The sequence below is a fragment of the Rhipicephalus microplus genome, chromosome 1, assembly GCF_043290135.1.
Source record: "Rhipicephalus microplus isolate Deutch F79 chromosome 1, USDA_Rmic, whole genome shotgun sequence".
NCBI lineage: Eukaryota > Metazoa > Arthropoda > Arachnida > Ixodida > Ixodidae > Rhipicephalus > Rhipicephalus microplus.
In genome coordinates, this window is record NC_134700.1 from 49,570,501 (window position 1) to 49,594,095 (window position 23,595).

Sequence of the window (23,595 nt, forward strand, 5' to 3'; positions counted from 1 at the left end):
TTGACGGAACAGCGAGGATGCTGCCCGAAGCACGGATTGAGGTTGACACCCCCTACTTTACTGGCAATCTGACAGCACTATGCCTGCAAGATCCACTGTATGACCTCATTCTGGGCAATATCAATGGCGTAAGACCTCCTAATGATCCCAGAGAGGAGACTGAAAAACCTGTCTTGGCAAAGGAGTTAAGGGAAGAGCCTGTAGCAGCAGCTATCACCCGTTCCCAAGCACATGCATAGCCGGACAAATTTGCCAAGCTTCGTACGCCTGGGACCACGGCTTGATTGCCGGGCAATATCTATGGCTGCGAGCAGAGGGGAGACGCGACACTCAAACAGTGTTTTGAGAAGATCAGCAGGAAGCAAACATGCCGAAATGAGAAGGGTAGCGAAAACGTGGGAGCCGATTACTTGAGCCGGATATAGTTCTTGAGGTCTGGGGAGCATGTTATTTCTTTTATTCCTTTTGTCGTTTGTTTTCTGTTTGTATGTGCGTATTTCATTGTATAAGAAGTGTATTTTGAGTTATTTTCTTTTTGCTTGGTGAATTGGTTGTTTTTACATGTTGTAATGCACACTGAAGGATTTCCCTACAGCAGAGGAGCGTACCTGTTCCGTTTTGTTTCGTAGTATACATTCGAGCAGTGTATTCTGTATTGATGGCTGCCGTGCACGGCTATTTCTTTTTCTTGTTTGTATGGCGCATTAATACTGTTGCGTGTAACTCAAGCTGGTACTCCAACAATTGTTTTTGTCCTTTTGTTGTTACTTTGATGCACTCTACCTATTTATGTTGTGTATGAGAAGGACAGTCCTCATGTCTCCCTTGTTGATGGTGTTTTGTTCCTTGTTGTCGAAAAATTCCCCTCCGTGTGAGCAAATGTTGTGAATAACATTCTGAAAGTGGGGGGCCATGTCACGGACTGCTATTTTTGCGACCCGACGTCACGGCAATTAACGGGCGCCGTACTAACCCGCTGACCGGCGGGAACGGCGGGCGCATGAAAGAGAGCCGGGAAGTGCAAAATGGGGTCCTCTTCTTCGAACGTCGCCGCCGACGTTTGATACTTTGTAACCTCGGCGGCGTCTGCAGGGTCGTGGAAGGCTGTGATGTACCCCGAACAAGGATTAGCCTACGGGACGCACCGGCTGAGAGCCAAACAGTCGGACCGTTCCCACGGGAAAACAGTGGGAAAACCTCTGGTGGTCAAGCCGTATGGCAGCACCCCAACAGGTTGTCACTCTCGCCAGTTGAGGGCCCTCTCCTAATTAAAAAGGGGTGAGGTCAATATAATATTTGGGGACGAGTTTCCATCAATGAAACGCGCATGATTGGACCCATATAGAGGTCTCTTGTCCCCAAGGAAGAGAGCGAGGGGACACGAGGGGGATTTAAGCGCAGGATTTCGCCCTGCTAGGCAGGCTAGTCGCTTACCAACATGGTTTGGAAAAATATCGACAAGTATCTCTTCTAGAAGTTTTTAGTGTGGCTCTGTATCGGCTGGCCACCTAAACTTAGCCGTTTGTCAATTTGTGACGCGATATTAACGTCTGCAACGTAGACATCGGGACTTCGCCTCGAGTTAGCTCAACCTGCCCGAGGTCACCTGCAAGCACTAGCCTCCCGGAGCCACCAGCATTGCAACACCATTGAAATCGCAGTCGTGTCAGAACTCTCTTCGACTTGTCGCATCTGATCGTCGGGGACGCAACGCTGCCGGTCATCACACGTATGCCTTCACCTGTTCATACCTTCGAACTTTCTCCTCCGTGTGTAGTATGCCTTCACCTGTCCACATCTTCGAACTTTCTCCTCCGTGTGTAGTTTGTAATAGTTCTCTCTCGTAAGCTGATTCGCTGTTTTTATATGTATTTTTTAGTTGTATCAAGTGTTGATGGATTTCATTAGTTGTATTGATGTGTTGTACTAGATCCCGTGTGCTGCAATATCACTAGAGTAAAGTTTGTTTTGTTTTCTCACGTCTCTGATCTCTTCCCTGTCTCTGCTTGCGCACAGAACGAACTAACCTGCTGTCATTCCCGTCCCCGATTTCACGCTGGCGACGCTAGAGTGGCAGCTTGTAAGAATGACGTTTATATCATGATTTGCATGTTATGACTAGTCAAATAAGCTCGTCATATAGTCACGTTCTGGCATACTAATTTTGGTATTGATACCATAATCAAAACGGCCAGGACAGCTAAAAGTTGTAGGTGACTAGATAAATAGATAGATAGATAGATAGATAGATAGATAGATAGATAGATAGATAGATAGATAGATAGATAGATAGATAGATAGATAGATAGATAGATAGATAGATAGATAGATAGATAGATAGATAGATAGATAGATAGATAGATAGATAGATAGATGTGCTAAATGTCACCGAAGTTCGCTGAGAAATGTTCCGCATTGAAAAAAACAGACGGACAAAAGAGGCTGACAAGGACAGCGCTTGCTCTCACAACTGAAGTTTTATTAGTCGCAAAACAAGGTATCTTAAGCGGTTACCTGGTTCTGCGCACGTGTGACAGAACATGGTGCAACAAAAAGCACTCGTACTTTGATTACAAAATTGTTCGTTGTACTTGAATATCAATGCCTTTTAGCATCGATATTCATGATTTGTTCTACTCTATACCTCACACCAATACGATGGTGACCATGAGGGATATTCCCGTCGTAGTGGTTTAGTGGCTAAGGTACTCGGCTGCAGACCCACAAGTCGCGGGATCGAATCCCACATGCAGTCGCTGCATTTCTGGTGGAGATGGAATAGTAGGCCCGTGTGCTCAGCTTCGAGTGCACGTTAAAAAAACCCCAGGTGGTCAATATTTTGAGAGCCCTCCACTTCGGCGTCTCTCATAATCATATGGTGGCTTTGGACGTAAACCGTACATATTAATCAAATCGAATCGTAAAGAATTGCATTATTATCCAAAATCACGAGACCAAATTTCGCGAAAAATCTCGCGTCAACGTATGTCATTTTTCGTGGACCTGCTTTCATTCGATTCAAGGTCCTCTTTTTTCATGGGAAAATGAGACTTTCATCCAGCAATCTAGAATATGTATAGGCTCATGTATATATTGCTCCTTGCTTTAGCAAAATATTTTTGAGTAAAATTGACAGGTGCATCGAGGATCACATTTCTGAAACTGCTGGGCATATCTTCAGGTATAATACAGACTTCCTATTATTTAAACATGGCATAGATTCTTCTCAAGAGGTTGTGAACGTTTTAAAGGTGTTTAAGGAGAGTAGCATGGGTCGTGATTTCACTAACAAGCATCCTAAAATTAACGAGTTGCAATTCTTGGGCTTAATATAGGAACATGGTAGGGAACACATTAACGGGTTTACCAACCAAGAAGGGCTGAGCCAGTGCTAGATTACGCGTCTAGACACTCAAAGTTGGTAAATAAGTGGATATTGAAATCTGGTATTTTGTCACCCATGATATATTACTTTAAGCGCGCACAAAAACAGGACAAAAAACAGACTGGTAGCGCTAGTCAGTCTCTTTCTTGTCCTGTTGTTTCTTTTTGCGCGCTATCAAATAGTTATATCATCGACACATACGAACTCGTCCAGCTATCTGTTTTACTGGTATTATGGCAGCTGTGCAGAAATTGTATGGATATCAAATCAGTGAAGGGTTCCAGAGTCACGTGAAAAAATTCCAGAAAGCAGGTTACGCAAAAAAGTAATTTTCTCAGTGTGCACGGTCCAAACCAGTGAAATAAAGGGCAGAATACAAAGATGCTGTTCGGAGACAAAGAATCGAGGGAAAATGGTTGTCATTCTACACTTACACAAGTCGGCACTGAACTTAAGGGAACTCTAGAGGCAACTTAAGTCGACGTTGATTGTTGAAATAGTGGTCCAGATACCGCCTAGTGTTACTTTCGTGCTAACGAAGGGCTTATTTTGAAATAAAATTATGTTTCAGTGATACGCACCGGGTAAGTACTTTGAACTACCCGCCTCAAGAAGCGGGCCGTTTCACGTCACTTTTGCCATGCACAACGGTTCCCGGCGTTACTGCGGGGCCGCCGTAGGAGAATGAAAGGAGCGGAGCCATCCCAGCAACAACTGCAATTGATCGATTTCTTGGCATCGGCTCCGAGATGTCAGACGTGTTTTATTAAAATGAGCCCCGGTAGATGGCACGACCTGTCTGGTGAAACCAAGCGACAATTGAATTTTTTAACTATTCGCGTCATTCCCCATAGCAACGTCTGGTGGTTTTTTTTTTTTTTGCCATGAATCAAAGAGAGACGAACAAGCAGCATTTTATTGCATGACTTTATGCACGGAAGGCTCTTTATTTAGTGAAGCTATATAGATTACTGCTGATTGATTGTAGACGGCCCTTCTGATGTTATCGGGATCATTTTGAGAACGTCATACTACGGCGCATGTATTATTGTACACTTACCTTTTTTCTCGGTAAGAAGGGCACTGCTGCTAATAATATTGTCGTTGTACATGTTGTCAAAGATGAAGCTTTCACTCTGACGTAAATTGTTATTTGACTTTAGTGTACCTATAAAGCGCGTTGGAAATAGATACAGCGTAGACGTGGAGTTTTTGGCAAAAACCAATCTAGCAAGCTTGTGTCTACGAGGCAATGAGCCCATTGGTTCGAAACCTTGCTTCGTAAAGGACATAAATATTTTCGTGAAGTGCGTAAAGGGCGTAGTACATATGACACATTTTAAATGCACATTTCTTAGCAAACTTTGGTGAGTTAAACCGTATCTATCTATCTATCTATCTATCTATCTATCTATCTATCTATCTATCTATCTATCTATCTATCTATCTATCTATCTATCTATCTATCTACCGTCAACTTTTAGCTCTCCTGGCCGTTTGGATAATCGAATCTAAACCGAAATTCGTATGGCATAACTTGACTGTATGGCGCGGATAAGTGACTAGTCATTACATGAAACTCATAATTTGCACGTCATGAATTTTATTATTTACAATGGTCTTGCTGCTCCTGCGGTGGTTTCGTTCATAGGATACATCGCAATACCTATATCGTATGACATCTATGCATGGCGAACATAGGTTACAGGCCTTCACGTGGAATTCATGGCATGCGTGTCTTATAAGAACACGACTACATGACACGCTCATGATGCGGTAGTAGTCGTTTCATTAGCGTCACATACACCAAATTTCATATTAGGTTATTTGAATGGACGAGGAAGCTATACGACTAATGCAAACGTAATAATCATGATATGCGTCTCACGTAAGAACATGACTACATACCATGCTCATGACACGCTCGCAGCCGTTTAGCTTGCTTCATATATACCGAATTTGGCACTACTGGACGCGAATGAACGACGAAGGTAAATCACACATTCGAACATTATAATCATGGCATGAGTGTCATGTAAAACATGACTACATGCTACGCTCATTGTGCACTCGCAGCCATTTCGCTAACTTCACATATACCAAATTGTGCGTTACGGGACGGGAGTGGATTACAAAGATGTATGAATGGTGCAAACATGATAATCATGATTTGCTTGTCATGTAAGAACATGACTACATGCCATGCTCATGATGCGCTCGCGTCCGTTTCACTAGCTTCACTTATACCGAAATTGGTATTACTTGACGTGATGAACGACAAAGCCAAATGCCAGGCGAAAATATTGTGATTATGACATGGAAGTGATGTTCAGCATAATAAATTTGAATGCTTTCCACTGCTGCTGATGGTATTGCAAACGTTAGTGGTGCTGTCATTGTGCGACTATATTTAAAATACTTGCCTCTTATCCCTTTACCTGAGCGCGCTTGAGATTTCTACTGGAGTTTATTGTTAGCTTCATTCGTGCACCTCGTAACTTCTGACTCATTTTAAGCTGACATACCAACCTTCCTCACTCGTGCTTCGCATTCCAGAAATTCCCGCTGTACGTGGGATCTGCCAAAATTTTATGGATTTTTTTGCTACTTTCTGTATTTTTCTGTCACGCACAATATAATGGTTTCTCGCTGACAACCAAAGATGCAGGCACCTGCATCGAAATTTCTGTGACAGCAGTGCTTATTACTGTCGCGGTAAATGTGCTTACATTAAGCAATAAAATGCTTCGCACTTAATCAACTAAATGGAAATTACTTCTTTCCTCAAAATGCTGGCTAGTTAAAATGCCGACTTTGCCAAAACTCACAGTCAATGAAGCAAACCAAGATATTTCGACGAAACTGCTTTGAAAACCATAAAACCAGAAACAAAAACAAAAACGCCAGGCCTGCGCTGAATGTGCAGCACTGCCCCAGCGAAAGCTAGAAGAACGGCTTTTAAGAGCCTTTTCTATCGCTGTTTGGATAGTTGCTGCAAGCTAACTTGCAGGGTAACCAGAGCGCCATTTATTATTTGGCAATAGGCAGGCAATCACTATGTATTTCTCAGTTATTCTTCTGAGGAGCGTGGTATCCGTAAACATTTGGAACTAATTTCGTGGGAATGTTTTTTTTTTATGCCCTGGCTGGCGACGATAAAGAAATACGCCTGAAGTTAGTATGTACAGTTAATAGGTGACGAAAGAAAAGGTTTTCGTAATGGGTTACAGTATTGGACGACCAACACGTTGTGCGATTCACATTGTGTGACGCCTGTCGTTCTTGTGTTTATTAACAAGCTTTGGCCACAAATAACAAAAACGCAACTAAAAACATACGCGTACCAACCAGGCCAACAATCAGTATTGTTCTTGTGTTATTCTAAAATGCTCTATTACTCATAAAAACACTATTCTTTTCGTGACATCAAGCCTGCTTAAGGCCAGTTTGCAAGAAACTGCAAGCTTCGGCGTAGCTCAGAGGTCAAATACTGGGATTGCACACAGTGGACCAAGGTTCGACTCCACCTGTATTTGTGGTGTTTTTATTTGAGTTTTTATTAGAAGCGAAGCTTCTTAAGACGTGGGTGATGCGTCAGCGATATATGTAGCAGTACTAGTATTCATTGTAGTAGTAGGTAGCTACCTCCATCGATTGAGTAGAGCAACGGCATGGGCGCACTGTTCTGAATTTAGGAGGAAACCCACGCTTGTTTATCATAAATAGAAAGGTAGTTGTTGCTGATGAGATAAGCTAAAAGACGAGTATTGATTACTTATTCTTCTATAAACTTGCCTTCAATTAGGCGCTTACTGAAAAAAAGCTAGTAACAAAAGGGCGCACTTCGAGCACTATCTGACCAGAGAGAAAGAGCGCGAGCACAACTTTATTGTCGTAAGACATAAGAAGGTACGTGATCCGCCAGGCGGTGGCCACCTTCTTTGTACGGCCTGGAGCTGAATGGCCAGTCTGGTGGAGGTCAGATCCGCCTCCCACCGTTCTGGCGACGGAGAGGCTAGAAGGTCGAGAGAGAGAGAGAGATCTTCGTGCAGGCCCAGATATCGTGAATGAGTGTGGCTATTGAGCCACAATACGAGAAATGGTTGCCACGTTGAACTAGCTGCGCGTAACCTCCTTGGTTTTAGGAAGGTTTAGCGTTGGTTGAGCCGCAGTGCCATGAACTAGCGGCGGTGAAAGGTGGGAACTAGACACGAAGCGCAGGCCGCCAGAATGTGCACGCGTGCCCCCTTTCCACTCCGGCGCTGCTACCTGTGGTTTAGTATTTAGAATGTCTGCTGGAAGGCGATACTTCTATATGATGAATATATGATGAAAAGATGCGAGATGGCGGTACTTGGAGCGTTCACTAGATGAACGGACGGATTGACAGACGCATGAAATTACGGACAGACAGACAGATACACGGACGGGTGGACGAATGGATAGATAAACGCGCAGACGGACGCATGGACTGATGAACGCATGGAAGGACATACGCCCGGACGGACGCACGAACGGAAGCATGGACAGACGTGTGGACGGAAAGAGGAACGCACGAACGAACGCACGGGCGGACGGAAGCGCGGACGAAAGCGCGGACGTACTGATGGATGCTTCACCCCACCCATCATAATGCACTCCGTGGATATGCTGCGATATTTTTTTTTTCATCCTGTGACAGTGGTTACGGGCGGCGGCGGTGACAGACAACTTCAGCGACGCGCGTGACTTGTGTTGTGATCTCATAACAGCTTCCTGCGTAAAAATTAGGCATGTCGTATTAGCACACTTCTGCTGGTTGCTAAGAGCACTCCTTGATCTACAGTTAAAGACACAACCTCGTGAAGACGTTCTGTTGTTTCATTTGATGATCAAACAATCAGTTACTCGGGGAACATACACATGTAGAATATACATTGAAAATAAGCTGCACTGTGTCTGCTCAACATGAAATTAAAAATAGGCACATATTATAAATAACCTCTTTTGAAAAGAAGCGGAATCTTGGCCACTTAGAATCTTTCTTGGTGCTTGCTCTCTTTTTCATTTTTAGTGGAACAAGAGTCAGTGATTGTGTTTGTCTAAGGAAACATACACGAAACTGAATGTAGCTTTGCAGTAACATTCAACAAAGAATCACCGAAATATGCACCCGATGAAGAACGATGATCGCATGAGAAGCTGCTTCAACAAAGCCTGCGGCGTGCCAGCAGTCTTTGCAAACGGAAATGCATCAGACTACTAGCGACAAGTCACACATCTAGGTCTATGAAATGACGATTCAATGTTTGACCATATGGTGAAAGGTTGGTAAGTTGTTCGTATGGAGAAAAGTTCACTCGCCTCATGCGCTAACTGTGGCGCGCATAGCACGTAACAACTTGCCTGCGCTCCACGGCTGGTCTGTGCGAGCTGAGCGTGCAGTTTTCTAATGAAACAAGAAGCCAGCCATCTATTTTGCAGATGAAAGCACGCGTCGCAGCCGCCTTCTGCTTGGGCATCTGTAAACGGCACAATTTAGAATCAAGTCGGCCTCTTCTAGCCCTCTCATTGTCTTCTTTTCTTGTGTGTTCGCTAAGCTTACAGGGGACAGCACCGTCGCAACATTGCAAGTTTCAATCGGGTTACGCCAGCTGCCGTCGCTATTTTTGAAAGCTTGGTGCCGAGTGAATTGCGGCTTGGATTCCTAGTCAACTGAGTGCCACTCGAAAATAACTGGCGGCAAAAGTCCAACTGGTTTGGCCTTGCCTGCTCAAAGAAGACACCCTGAATTTTGGATATCCAGAGGCCACTGGGAATGACGTGCACTTTTCCGTCGGAATAATCTGATACAGTCAGGCACTTCGCTTCTACGTGGTCTTCCAGGAGACAGTTATGTACTGATTCGTATCATCAGTATTAAAGCGTGCACTTTGTCTTAACTTATATTCCAACAATATGCTGCTCCTACGTTTGAAATTGCAGGCATGGTTAGTGACGTGGTATAAGGTATATCTGGATTTTATTTTTATGCGCTAGTTTGTCGAAATTGGTGCTATGGTGAGGGGACGGGTCAGAAATCGGAGGTAATGTAATGATATTTGGAAGTGAGTATAGTGGCGAAATATTTTGCTTTTGAATGGTTCACAATGACGGTATGCAAGTAGTTTTACGTGACGCAAACACGTTAGAATAGAAGATCTTGAAGGCTGAATTCTGCGGCTCTTTGTGTCTTCTATACGTGTACATTAGGTTTTAAAACAAAGAAAGGTAGAATTTGGTGTTTTTCAAGATCACAAACTGAGTGATTGGTGTTATGAAAAAGATCTGTAATTTTTCTTTCTTAAAAAATCAATGGTACCCCACTTTAAATCCGTGATGTGCCGTTCATTCTATTGGTTGATACAATTGAGTTTTTTTTGTACAAGTAATAATCGCATCTGTTACGTAGAAAGTACTCTATTTCGAACGCAATGAGCGTCCAATGCTCATCAGTGCATTCCCGGTCATGAGACATTGACAGAATTCTGACATGTTCAGCGAGTTCCTAGGCCAAGCCTCAGGTCTGATCAAGGACGAGCCAGCTGTGATGACCTTGACAATTTGAGTGTTGTTATCGCGGGGCCTAGATGTGATACCGTGTGGCGGCAATGGTTTCACTTTCTCTGTTTTGCTTGGTTCGTGCAGCGCGTTCATGCGAATCTGGTGTTTTCGTTGTGTGGCTTTGGGCGATTTGTCATGGAGTCGTGAGCGCAAGTGGGGTTAATAGAAGTCACTGTCCTCGCGAACAGGTAACATGCACGCAGAGTTCATATGTCCTACCAGCCAGCGAGACTGTAGCGTGCGTTTCCAGCTGCCTCATCACTGCTCGGTCAGGCGTCAATTTCAGACCGCGAATCTGCGTAATTCCATATTTTTCACAGTTTCATTGTCGCTTGTGGACGCTGATGACGGCGGCGACGGCAGTGCGGGTGACGAAAACATGCCTATACACGTTCGTGCGGAGCACACGAAATGTCAACTAAATATGGCGCCAACATTTCATGTTGTCACGTGATCAGATGGGGTGGTACCATAGGAAGTGACCACTTAGCAGCGTTAAAAATTGGCGGGCTTTGCACCCGTTTTGAGTTGAAGTGGATACTGGTCATACAAACGTTACTAGAATGAACTCTTATTCTAGTAACGTTGACAATGCTAATTCATATTACAAACAATAGCTCGTCCTTCTGTTGAATAAATACTACCAAATCTTTACTAGGGGATCAAGAAGTACGTGTTGACGCAAAAAACGCACCATGCGTCAATTTGATGTCTCTGCTTCTTCAACTCGAAACGTTTTGTAGCGAAGTGGACGTTTTAATCTATCTCTATCGAGATACCTACGTCTGAGTGCACTCATGGTCGCCTCCTTTGTGTCAACAACAACAACAGCGGTGCTTTTGTAGCCATCCACCTTACTCATAAGTAGTCTTTCAGAATAAATGCAGATATTTGCCAGAACTCGCTGCAAGGAATTGACAAGTCTTCCTACTTATAATTACGATGCTCGGTGTGCTACAACCCCTCTGTTTACAGTGATCGGTGCCGTATCACTGAAGAGCAGCTAGTGCAACACTTACAAATCACGACAGGGCCAATCTTAATGCACTAGGGAGGTAAACCGGGCGAAATTTCTCTCTTGGTATACCGCGCATGCGCAGACCTTCCCTGTATTTATCCGTCCATACTTTCTGCAAGTGAACGATGGCGTCTTCCAAGCTATTCTGACTGCACCTGTACGTCTAGGATTTTGCCGCAATGATTGTGGCGCATGAATGTTAATTCACTCGCTGCAGTTCTTCCGTTTGTAAAAAAAAAAAAACGTGCTTTGTGGTTTTCATGGTTGCAAACGCACGTTTTGTGCGTCCACTGTGTCTGACACCGCGCGTTAAGTGTTGAGCTGTGAACGTCGTAAGCTCACGATGCTCCTTTGTGTGTTCTTTTGTGCGTTCTTTCTTCTTGAGCAGTGCGCTGCCAGTTTCCATTGGGTAGCCGTACTTCATGTGACACGGCAGTTTTTTTTTTGTTTTCTAATTTGTTTCATCACCCTTGCGGCGAAACTATGACTTTTTATTCAGCGTGAATCGCTTTACCATTGAAGCAGCTTCCTCAGTCGCTACTCCACGCTTCCTCTTGCTTAGCCGTGAAACGAGAAAGGCGCTCTTGCCCCGCCGCGGTGGTCTAGTGGCTAAGGTACTCGGCTGCTGACCCGCAGGGCGCGAGTTCAAATCCCGGCTGCGGCGGCTGCATTTCCGATGGAGGCGGAAATGTTGTAGGCCCGTGTACTCAGATTTGGGTGCACGTTAAAGAACCCCAGGTGGTCTAAATTTCCGGAGCCCTCCACTACGGCGTCTCTCATAATCATATAGTGGTTTTGAGACGTTAAACCCCACATATCAATCAATCAATCAATCAAAGGCGCTCATCTTTCACTGCGCTAGCACCTCTAATTTGCCATTGCGCATCCCGCTTTATTTCATCCGACCCAGCACTGTTTGCCAAGAATCTACATCCAGGTACATTTTAGGGCATTATATCTAGACCCATAGCTCTATTTTTAGAGAAAGGTGTAGTACATCACACCACCCGTCCCCGAAAAATATCGTTTCAAACAGATCAAGTTGTACAGCTTCGACAAACTATAGATCCTTCGATTGGTTGCGTCTATGACGACGTCCCTATCAGCACGATTGGGCGCTCAAGGATTATGATTTAAAAGGAAATAGTACATTGGTAACAATAGCCGAAATTCAAATTCTGGGCCTAACATCAAACGATGGGTGAAAAGCTTGAGTTTGATACTCAAGGCTGTGCGTGACTTCCGGTGATATCTCTGAGCTTATCACTGTAAATGACCAACTGCATTCACTCAGTTCTTGGTAAACCTGTGAACATCGTCCGTCGCAGGGCCATAGAGTAATATATAAAGTCAAGAGAGAACACTCCCGTAGGCGCCTGCGGCTGACGTTGGTTCGCAGCACTCCAAACGGTCATTGGTAACCTTCGCAGCCTGAGAGACTGAAGGCCCCAAAAAACAATATTTCGAAGGCCACTTTCAAGTGACTAGGAATATAATACAGCATCCGAGACCACTTCGACGTGCGTGCTCATCTCCGAGATCATAGTTTATTTTCTTCAACGTATCGTTTGCATGCATCGATGAGCTTCGTGTAAGCTCCATCGCTAGAGTGGCAAGCCCATCATGCCAGTGTGTGGCTATGCAAACAATTAAATTTAAACATGAGAACCATTGAAGAAGAGAGAACTTATTTTCAAGTGATATTCTTGGTGCGCAAAAGTCCACTTTGCTAATGTTTGATAAACGAAGGTACAAAGATTCATTGCACTGCGCGACGCGAAAATGCCGCTGCCATATCATGACAGTAAACTACACAGAAAAAATAAACAGATAGGCAACAATATCAGAAGAACCGCAAAACAGTATAAGTGCAATAAACGCACACAGCTACACCTACAGTGCACAACGCGACACGGCAATAGTTGCCTTAAACTTGACTCCAGCATGAACCAAACAATTGATTGATTGATATGTGGGGTTTAACGTCCCAAAACCACCATATGATTATGAGAGACGCCGTATTGGAGGGCTCCGGAAATTTCGACCACCTGGGGTTCTTTAACGTGCACCCAAATCTGAGCACACGGGCCTACAACATTTCCGCCTCCGTCGGAAATGCAGCCACCGCAGCCGGGATTCGAACCCGCGACCTGCGGGTCAGCAGCCGAGTACCTTAGCCACTAGACCACCGCGGCGGGGCATGAACCAAACAAAGAGATGAAAAATGTGAGCTATGTTCTTTTTTTCACCTTTGCACTAAGTTTATCCTACACACTTCAAATAGCCCTTTCACGTAAAACAGTCACAACCAGTTGCCGCAGTCAAAAAAAGCAATTTTAGGTGTCATGCAAGACGTTAACGAGGCAGGACTGTGTACTCAAAGATTACGTACTAGCTTTACCTCGAAAACATTTTTCTAAATTTACCACTTCTCTATTATTGCGCTCGTTAGAGTTTCAAGCAATTTGTGAACGGCACAGACAATGATACTCAGAAGAGGTGCACTTTTCACAAAATTTCACTAATGCTGTGAACTCGAATACATGTAGCGGCGCAAAGTAAATATAACAACGCCAGCGGTAACGCAATTTCTTGAGCCAAGAAACAGTTTTCTCGCAAACGTGCTGCGAAGACTTTCAAAGTTTTCTTTCGTGTGAAGCAATCGACGTAAACAGTACACGAAGTGAACAGCAGAAAAAGATCTCTGCTCTGAACAACACAATGCCAAAAATGTTAGGTTAAGGCTTCAATGAAAAATACAATACGCACCTAATGAATTAATGATGGCGTTCGTACCTAGCAGTAGCCAAGCAGAGCGGTAGACGAAACAGACGAAAACCACGACGCACGCCGGGCACGTTATCGCACATCTTTTATGGCGTCTCCCTGCTGCTGGCCGCACTTCATTGCCGCAAATGTTCATGAACACGGAGCGTGACAACGCTGCCGTCACGTGGATTTCATGTGCACTTCTCTCGCGTCTAATTCATGCCTGATCCCCGCCCGACGATATCGCACCATACAATCGCAGATGATAAAGACGGATTCAAACCAGTATCACATAATAAAGTACATGTAGACCTATAATGCACTTGAAAAGTTACTGTTGTAAATAACTAGTACGCGTGTTTCCTTGAGGCAGTGAGTGATGCGTTGCCATCTTACGGCCGGGGTGAATCTACGCAGCTCTGCCACTATTTGGCCCGAGTGACCACTCTTGTAAATTTTATGTTACTCTATGGCAGGACTGCCACTGGCAGCGTGCCCATTCATTGCGGCCTGGCGGGCCGGCAGCCGATCAGTGTGCGACGAAGCCAGTCACGTACGCGTGCCGAGTGCTTCCCAAGTATGTATGTACTAGGACACAGTCGCGTACTGGTCAGACGCGTTGCGCCGTCTCCGGCAGTGCTTTCGCAGCGGGCGACTCACTCGTCGGCAAAGGCAGACGCGTAATGGCTGCGGTTTTCATGGTTTATTGCGTCGCTGTGTGCGTGGTAGTCGGATAAGCAGCGTTCTCAACTTGGTCCTGACGAATGTTTCGCTGGGTCTTGTGCTGCCATGTTCCGTGAGGTACGGTTGCTTACACCTTCTTTCTGCATATATTTTCACTGATGCGTAGCAACGTTTGTATGGGACAAGGAGCTACGAGTGGTCTTTGGAGCCCAGTATTGCTAAAGCGTTCTTTTGGTCGCACTGTATCAACGAACCCACTCATAACGCTTTTGTAAGCGGGAACTCCAGACAAAATTGATTTGGGAGGAGGAACTCTGGTTGAGCTAGAAAATTAGGAACTTTTTTCTTTTTAAGCCTTCAAGACAAAAACACTGATGATGCAAACCGGGTTTATGACGAAACATAATTTCCTTCGACGAGTATCACAACAAGGTCCAGTTTTGTGTTCGACATGCCAAGAAAGGAAGCACGTTAACTAACGCACTTCGACAGGAAACCCTGAATGTGTCGCTTGTCGTTATACCCTTTGCTTATGTTGCGATATATACAGCGGTTTTCCACAATACAATGCCGCGACACAATTGTAACACTTCTTCACAGAAGTTTGATTCGCCTGTCTTGTAGACGATGATAAGTGATTGTTACTTAAAAGGCCTGAAATTATGTGATATCAAAAGCCTAAACAAATTTGAGGCATGCTATATTTGCGGCAAGTGCCACCGTGATCGTATCATAAGCTCAATATCTAAGTGTGATTATTTTTATTTGTGAGTATTTGTTCACTATTTTATCCTGCGATGGACCTATTTTTCTAAATATTTATACTTATTTGTTTACCATGACGCATACATATCTGAGTTGTGAAAAAATGCACTGCCTGGGGCAAGCTAGTGCGAACACAATACAATTCGTAGCCCTTCGAGCAAAAGATGCAATCAGCAGGCAACATGTAATGTTTAAATGAAAGTGTTGACGACGATAGGCTCGAGCACGTTTACAACTATTTTTTGCACAAAATCAGACAATCTCCCAAGCGCTAAGGCCAGGTGAAACTTTTGTTGGCAAGAGCCTTCTGCGCACTGTACTTTAAGCATACTGACGCTATAATGCACTATTGCTGCGTAGCGTGCTGGAGAAACAAATTTGGGAGATCCTGAAGCTCACCATAAATGTTTGCTTATAATGAGGTAACGAAAATAGCCGCATGTAGATAATGTTATATGTGAATAATCGAGTTCGCAAGTGGCGATCCGTAGGGCTATGTCGCTGTTTGGAAATACTCGCCGTTCTTGGAAATCGCCGACTGAATCATAATGCTGTCCACGCAACAGACAGCAGTGCTTTCACATATGTGCGCGTGAGAAGCCTCTCCATGACGTTAAATGTAAGCCCTGTTTCTCACTTGTATGCGATTGTGCAACGCAAGGCGACGCATTTGCAGTACTTGTGCTGCCATCCACAACCGCAGTCCTTTGATTAAACACTATATCCTGCACGAGCTTCGCTGTTCCTTGTTGATTGCTTGTGCTCATGGAAGAAATAGGACTCATACGTAATGGCACGTCCTCACCTGTGCTAGCATGAACATTTGTTATTAAATAATGAACCCGCGTTGCCCTTTGTAGTTAATACACATGAGAATACAAAACAAATACAAGTGTTTCTTCATTTGAGCAACATATAATTTGCTAGTCCACACACTCAACGAAAACGAGGAAGAGCGAGTACAATCCGTTAAGAGAGAGGTTTACAAGGCGGCAATAGGCTTACCTATAGCCACTTCGACAGAGAGCTTGCTCAATATTGGCATGCATAACGCGTACGCCACGCTGAAAACAGTTGCAATAATGTCTCAGAAGAATCGTCTCAGGCAGACGAAGTCTAGAACGCCGGGTAATCCACCACACCCTCATAACTTGGACGCGAAGCTGGTAGACACACCAGAATCAGTCCGGGGGCATATCTCGATTGCCCATATTGCTGTGAATATGACTAAAAAAACAACAGAACGGAAGATGGGAGGAGTGCACAAAACGGATACAAAACTATTGAGAGGCGATGAGAACGTTCTATACGTTGACGCATGCAGATGTAATTAGATGCATTTCATAGTCACAACAACAAGCAATGACACGAGAATCATGATGTCCAGTGCATTTTTGTACACGCCATTGATCACGAAAGCCGAGTGTTTCATCATCGCATTGGCAATTAAAAGAAGAGATCGAAACCTCGGGCAGGTGTGAATCAACATAATCTCACACTCGCAGGAGGGGTGCTGGCTCTTTACGAAAACCACCTCCGAATAAATATTTGCAGCCATTTACGAAACGAATAGGTAACCAGTAAAATATCAAGGGATTGCGGGATGCGTTGTCTGCTGCCAGCTTCCGGTTCTAGAAGAGCAGGCGACGGTGAACCGCTTCGCCTCCAGCCTCAGATTATTCGGGGTTCGCGTGCGCCGTCGCCCATTTATCTTCGTCGTCGTAAACCATGGTAAGTTGTTCAGTCGTTTGCTGCTTCAACTCGGGCGTGAAAAGGAAATGCATGCAGCGATTCCCACGAAATGAAGAAAGCAAAATGAGATGGGCCGCGGCTGTGAAGAGAGCCACAGCGACAAGTAGAGTTTGGGTACCGAACGTTTAAGTAAGAGTGTGCGAAGACCATTTTATTACAGGCACGTATGTATTACACATCGATTTGCTGCGATATTATATGGAGAAGTAAACTGTCGTGCAGGCGCACTTAGCAAAAATATTAAGGAAACGCGTGGGCGGAATCTCCTCGCCATACGAGACGAGCGCTGGCAATCGCACCCATACATTATATGACAAAAAACACGAAAGGTTCACTCAAGAGTAAGCTTACACGCAGCGCTGGACGAGTTCATTTGCGTGTATCTTGGTTATACTGTGCGCCACGATGGTGCACAATGTAAGAACTACGTTAAACAACCACAGGGTTTCGATTATTCAGCGCCGTCTACGTCCTACTGAATTTTTTATGTGCCGCCGTGCCTCGCAGCTTGATCAAGATCAGCGTTCCAATAAGCATCTGGCTTTGACTAAAAAATAGGTGGTTGAAATTTCCGGAGCCCTCCTCTACGGCGTCTCTCATAATCATTTGATGGTTTTGGTACGTTAAACCCCACGTATCAATCAATGAAAAATTGACTAATAAATGCATTCTATAGTGCGCTGAAGGCAAGAAAAAAGGATATCTCAACGCGCTCAGTAAGTGCTGCGCAACATGCCAATAGACCGACGATGTCGGCCGAAGCAGCAATCCCGAAATGAACTCTTAGCACACTGCTATACAGTCATCCCCATCCTCTGATATCTTTAGAATGGTTACATTTATCTGCAGTAACGTATCATACAATAAAAACTGTCTTCTGTATCAAGTAATCTGCTAGCGAAACTGAGAGTAAAGCCCGCGCTACATAAGTGCTTTGCAGATCATTTTAGTGTGGTAAAAAGTTTTCTTATCGTTCATAGCTTTTGTAGCTTGTCATCGTCACAGTCACAATTAGTAGAAACAAACAACCAACTTCTAAAGTACTGACATTGCACAGAAAGATGCTTTTTTTCGAAGGAGCGGTACAAAAATGCACGCGTGCCACTGCTAACCCGCATGGTGCGTCGAACCGGAAGCCGTCGTATCTCACAAATCCCTGTGATTGCCCATATTACCGGTCACCTATTGAGCAACACTTACCCCCGTATTCTAGAACGCCGTTTCACTCAACGCTCCACCTTCACTTGAGAGAGCCGATGGGAGCGCTATCTCTAGGAAGGAAAAGTCACTGCATATCAGTGATAATTTGCGGCTGTTCTTGAGTAGCGCAGCGTTATTTTCAGCTGAGCAGCGGCGCAGTGCGCTACTCGGTCAAGTGAAGGGTGAAAGTCCAGTCGAGGAGCGTTTCTAAATACAGGGGTTATCAGTTGGCATGGTGCCCGGGACATGCATGCCTGAAGGTTAACGAGAAGGCAGACTCTTTTGCTCGAGTGCTCACGAACAGCGTTGAACACCTGGCTCCATCCACCCCCTGTTACAACGACTTCACACAAGAGCACTGCATGGGCCAACTTTTCCAACACGGGCCCGGCCCAGCCCGGCAATGCAATGCTCTGCAACTCCTCCCCCCCCCCCCCCCCAAATCCAGCCTGGTGTTATAAAATATGGCGCGTACCCGGCGCGGGACCTGAAGATTTGGGCCTGGCCCAGCCCACTCCAGCCAGTCTTAGGACAAAACGAGGCATTGTCTTATCTTCGAATATTGTCAAGATAATTACTGCAGGAAGAATATTTTCCAGGAAATGTTTGGAGAAGTTCGTTCGTGTCATTACTTGTCTGGTTTGGTTAATATTCGTTAGTTTAGCCTGCAACACTTGCGTAAAATAATTGCACGACACTATAAAGCACAAGGTCTCTCATAGCTAACGCGGTCATGTACGCAGTGCTAATGGTGCATTCTTGTTTTTGCATTTCAAGAAAATACTACAAAATATAATCACCCCATTATTGAAATATGGCGGCCATTTATAGTTTGTCTGCATAAAGTGCATACCATCTGCAGCTCTTCGTAAAAATAGCAAATATCTACCGAATTTCAGTCACTGCACAACGTAATTTAAAAGGAAACGCGCTCTAGCTGCTTCTGAGACATATACACCCGGCTAGGCCGTGTTACAGAATTTAAAGTTCTTGTCGGCTCCTCGGTAGGCAACTGTCCTCAACGTACACTATGTTTTCGCACTGAAAACAAGAAGGTTTTTTTCCCACCCTTCTTCTCCGAGTTGCCGCCACCAGAGTGTCATAAATCTGTCAAAGCAAGCCACAACCGTTTGCAAGGAAAACACCGTCCTCGCTGCTTCTTGGAGATAACTATTTCGTCGTCCTCGCGTGACCGCCTTAGATATTTAATTTTTTTCACGTCGTAAAGCAGGAACTGACTGAGAAGTTTTATAACAATTGCATAATAAGCGGCGAAGTTAACCACCAGTTGGTGGCTCCTTTAGGACTCCCCATAGAATGCGGCTTGTCGTGTGTCTGGAGGGTTATCCCACCTGAAGGACCGCAAGCGGTTGCGTGCGTTGCCTAGTCGCTGATAGCCGATGGCCACGGTGTGAACATAGAAGCAAATTTTGGCTCTTTGTGGCTAGCGGTCTTGATTGAAGGCTTGCAGCTCACAGCTGCGTAAATGGAGTAGAGGGGGGTGTGTGGTGGTAAAAAAAAAAGTCAGAGTGACTATCGCATCCATTAGGAAGCAATGAACGCGATAGCGACAAATGGGTAGGTCACGCACTGAATGGCAAGCAAATCAAAACTTGCCCCGTATTTCTTCCGCACAAATGTCACACGAAAGGTACTCAGAGGTACACTATAAGGTGAATAAGCGTCTCAGTTGTTACTTCATTGAGTCTGAAAAGCATGCCCTTTTCGCAAACAGAGACTGTGCAACGATTGCAGTGACCTTTGCGCACCCGTTAACTGATACCGAATTGTTGCAGTGAAAGTATAAGGTCAGCCAAAGCGTACGATCCTCCCCACCATAAGATAAGGGCGTGCGAGTGAGCGTTTACCCCCTCCTCTCTGTGGTGCAAAGTACGCATGGGATGAGAGCTCGCGCCGCCGCGTCGTGGCGATGTTGCGCCGCACGCTCATTGCACTATCTTGCTAGAAATGCTGAAAACCCGCCAGTTTCCCCAGTGACGTCGTTAGGGAATATAAGCGGTAAAAGGTGTCAATACACATGTGCTAATACACCACTATGTTACAAAGTCTACAGCAGCAAATCATCATCATAATCATTACCTTCCTTAGGGCTCTTACTCACTTCCGCCGTGTGGGAGCTCGTCCACGTTTTTGAGCACCTGATAACACTTGAGCTTCGGCTAGTGAGGACACTCATAAACTGCTGATGAAATATGGCAAAGACAAAGATGGCCGTAGAAGTAAGTAAAGATATGCTTTAAACATTTGAAATTTATGTTAAATGCTATACATTGTTTGTTACTTGCCAAAATCTAAATATTTGCAACTGTGTTTCTGGCACAAAAAAATCGGCAACGTTTGCACTGATCGGCACACCTGTGGGAGATTTCACACGCGTCTTGCGCCTAAACTGCACGGGAAACAGCTTCAACAATACGGACACGTGTATTATTGACTCACCATTAGCGCTGACCATTCTACGGAGTCACGTAGGTGGAAACGGCAAAGCTGCCTTACAAGCGTAGCTGCATACTAGAAATATTTTCATAGATACAAACGCGCACACATTGCCACGTTCCATTTCCCAAGTTTTGTTATCGTCCGAAAACACTACACAATTCTCAGCGCAAACCGCGCCTGCATTTTTCGAGAAGCTTCCGGACGGTAGTAGATCATTTCGATAAGATCAAGCCTACCCTGCGAACTGTACAGACTATTCTGGAACCTACGCCACCGCCAGCGATAACGCTAGAACATTCGACGGCAAGAGTATAAATGCCGACGCGCTTCGCCGCCTGTCAGTTGTTGAACGAAGGCCGACACTCCGTTCACTGCTATCTGTGCAAGACTGCTACTGTAATCGAACTTTCCGTTTACCGGGTACAGGTTCGCCCAAATAAACAGTTATATCCCAACATAAAGACTCCTGTCTTCGGCCACGGCACGACCCCGTGACATCTGGTGGAGGTGCTGCTTCGTTCATGTACCGGACGCCCCCGTCAAGCCGTGAACCCAGTCCACGTCGCGGAGAAGACACGGACGCTAACCAGGAGCAGCGAACAAGCCACCGACAGCAAGGGCTACCACCGCAGTACGGGCTTCTACAAGACAAGGCGCGGAAGACCAAGGCCATGACCGCGACTGCAGCGGTCATGGCCTTGGCAACCGCAGCGTCCCAGCCCATGATGGTCATGCATCAACCCAGGGAACCACCAATTTTCTATGGGTCATCGTTCGAAGACCCGGAGTCCTGGCTAGAAACATACGACTGTGTGGCCGCCCTCAACCACTGGGACCACGACGAAAAGCTGCGTCGTGTGTTCTTTTATTTGGAAAACACCGCAAGGACCTGGCTCGAAAATTGTGAGTCCACGCTCCGAACGTGGGATGTTTTCTGCGGCGCATTCCTGCAAACGTTCGCGAGCGTCGCTCGCAAAGAGAGGGCCGCTGCTTTATTAAAGACCCGGGTTGAGCTACCAAATAAAAATGTCGCCATTATCACAGAAGAAATGACCCGACTATTCCGTCACGCTGACCCAGACATGCCTGAGGAAAAAAAAGTTCGTTTCCTCATGCGAGGAGTTAAACAAGAGCTCTTCGCGGGACTGATGAGAAACCCACCAAACACCGTCCAAGAATTTGTAGCCGAAGCGACCACTATCGAGAAAACCCTGGACATGCGCACCAGACAGTATAGTCGTCGCCTGACTGCAGACTGCGCTGCTTCTCAAGCCAGTAACTCCGGAGACCTGCGTGAAACGATCCGAGCGATCGTGTGGGAAGAGCTGCGCAAGCTGTTGCCTTCGGCACAGCCTCAAGGGGATTCGATCGCCGACATTGTGCGAGAAGTTCGGCAATCGCTTCAAATTCCCCACGCACCGCTGCCCGACCCGGAAGCCATGAGCTACGCCGCTGCACTGCGCCACAACGCTCCTCCCCGTCCACGCCAAAACGCCGCCACATCGCACTTCCGTCGACAGACGCCACCGCCGCCACCACCCCCACCGACGTCATACCGTTCGCCAGCGGCCCAGCACAGTGCACCGAGGAAGACTGACATCTGGCGCACCCCTGACCATCGCCCGCTCTGCTACCACTGTGGCGAGGCCGGACACACATACCGCCGTTGCCAGTACCGACAGATGGGACTGCGTGGCTTCGCCGTCATTGCACCGCGTCCATAGCCAGGAGAACGACCACGTGACATCGCCGACTACCTGACAGGAACTCGGTGGACACCACGAAGCCCTTCGCGTTCACCGTCGCCCAGCCGCCGCACGTCACCGCACCACCGGCAGTACTCTGGCCCTACGCGGGGCCGGTCTCCTAGCTTGTATCCGGGAAACTAAGGGCAGCAACCGGTGGAGGTGCGGTTGCTGTGCGACAAACTACCGAAGATCCTCCGACGACGACGACGCCACGACGGAGCTTTCCGAACACAACGCCAACCAAGCAAAGCCCTGACGGTGAAACCTCACTTACCGAAGGTGAGCTGACAACGCAACGTGGAAGCAGCGGAAGAAGCCGACGCAGCCGTGACCCGACGCCACGCCCTAACTGTAATGCGAGACGGCGAACTAGCGACCTCGACGTTCTTATTGACGGCCACTGTGTCACCGCTCTCGTCAATACTGTAGCCGACTAATCCGTCATCAGTGGGTCGTTCGCCGCGAAGTTAAAGAAAGTTAGGACAGCTTGGGAAGGCCCCTAAATCCGCACAGCCAGAGGTCATCTCGTAACGCCTGCAGGAATCTGCACAGCGAGAGTCACTATTAACGGCCGTATTTATCCTACAGACTTCGTAGTCCTACAGCGTTGTTCGAGAGATGTCATCCTTGGCATGGACTTCTTATGCCTCCATGGTGCTGTCATCAACCTAGAAACAAAGTCGATAACGTTATCCACAGAAGAAGCACTACCGCCGCGCACGCCGTCAGGAAACCATGCCTTGAATGTGCTGGAAGAACAAGTCACAATTCCGCTTTGCTCAAGAGTCATTATTTCAGTCGGCGCTCCTGAATCACCTGACTTATAAATCATCGTGACAATATATTACACCATTTTATGCAGAGTATGGATGGTCTCACGGCAGAAACGCTTGACAAACGAATTCTTACACGGTATCCAAGAGCGTCTTTCACTAAATATAATGATGAACACCTATGATATAGAATTTATTGATAGTGCATGTAGCACACCAATGGAGCAAAATGCTACACGTTTTAAACTGTGCACGGTAATGACTCCTGGTGTTCTAAGTAAGTTACTCGGAGTCCCCATCTATGGCGGATCACATACGATGGGTCGCTTCGAGACGTTCAGTCCTACAAAACAACAAAGCAAAACAGCGTAAGCAAGCCATAAGAATAATATGTGTGAAAGCCGGCATACTACGGGCCTGAGTCAGGCCCGACCCGAGTTCCGCAGCTCAATGGCCCAA

The 23,595-nt window shown here is 45.9% G+C and overlaps 1 protein-coding gene across 14 annotated transcripts in view; it reads left to right on the forward strand.

Annotated features, from left to right (window-relative positions):
* Positions 1-23,595, forward strand: part of LOC119178502 (uncharacterized) — a 663,369-nt gene that overhangs the window by 343,968 nt on the left and 295,806 nt on the right. For 3 of the 14 annotated variants that reach the window (XM_075867345.1, XM_075867504.1, XM_075867706.1), the window contains exon 1: positions 14,344-14,555. The exons of the other annotated variants lie outside the window; for them this stretch is intronic. The gene's annotated coding sequence lies outside the window, so the exon portion shown is untranslated. Of the gene's footprint in view, positions 1-14,343; positions 14,556-23,595 lie in introns of those variants that run through there. 14 annotated transcript variants of the gene reach the window in all.